Here is a 1,073-nt window from a genome sequence, read left to right as displayed (position 1 = left end):
TTTGAAGGAAGTTGGAGCCATTGAAAGGCTTACATCAACGGAACTTTGAAAAGTTGCACTTTTGCACTAAAAAGTTGCATTTTTGCACAAAAATTTGTCAACACTATAAGTTTGGGATCCAGACAACTTGGATCAACCAAACACCCCTAAGAAACCCTAAAAACTTATCAAATACAAAAACAAACATCCTACTGGCCCTCTTGACCAAATTGTCTAAATTGGCTTATCAAATTGCCTAATTTGTGACATTGGTTTACATGGTGGGGTCTTTATTGAATACATGAAACTTGCACAAACACAAGAAACTAAAACATGCACTATGATCCTAGTCTTCATCCTCATATCCATAATTTTCTTGTTGATGAGGTGCACCTACACCATATATATCTAGAAAGAGATAGAGAGGAGTGAGAGAGAGAGAGATAGAGAGAAAGAGATATCATACAAGAGAGAGAGAGAGAGAGAAAAGAAGAGAGAGAGAGAGAAAAGAAGAGAGAGAGAGAGAAAAGAAGAGAGAGAGAGAGAGAGAGAGAGAGAGGGGGGGGGGGGAGGTATATATGGAGATAAAGATAGAGGAAAGAGTGAGAGAGAAATACAGTGACAAAGACAAGTAATAGAGATAAATGTTTAGACTGTAAAGAGAGCAAGAGAGATAATGAGGGAGAAATATTAAGAGATAGAACTAATAGAGATTGTGAGGGAGAAATAGGGAGCTTCTATATATACACAATAAAAAGAGAATTAGAGAGATATAAAAATAGGGAGTAATGGGGGGAGAGGGAGAGGGAGAGATAATGTAGAAAGAAGGAGAGAGAGGGATGCACAGAGATAAAAATAGATAGAGATAGAGGTAGAAAGAAGAGTGAGTTGATGTAACTTTTAAAATATAAATGGGGTAAGAGAGAGAGAGAGAGAGAGAGAGAGAGAGAGAGAGAGGGAGAAAGGAAAAGATAGAGAAAGGGGGAGAGGGATAAATAGAGATAGAAAGAGGGTGACAATAAGATAGGGGAAAATAGAGAGATAGAAAGAAATAGGAAGTGATACATGGAGAGGTAGAGAGGGATATAGAGGGA

Source organism: Cryptomeria japonica, chromosome 8 (assembly GCF_030272615.1).
Source record: "Cryptomeria japonica chromosome 8, Sugi_1.0, whole genome shotgun sequence".
NCBI lineage: Eukaryota > Viridiplantae > Streptophyta > Pinopsida > Cupressales > Cupressaceae > Cryptomeria > Cryptomeria japonica.
The sequence above is the reverse complement of the archived record's forward strand: the minus strand, read 5'-3'. Positions refer to the sequence as shown.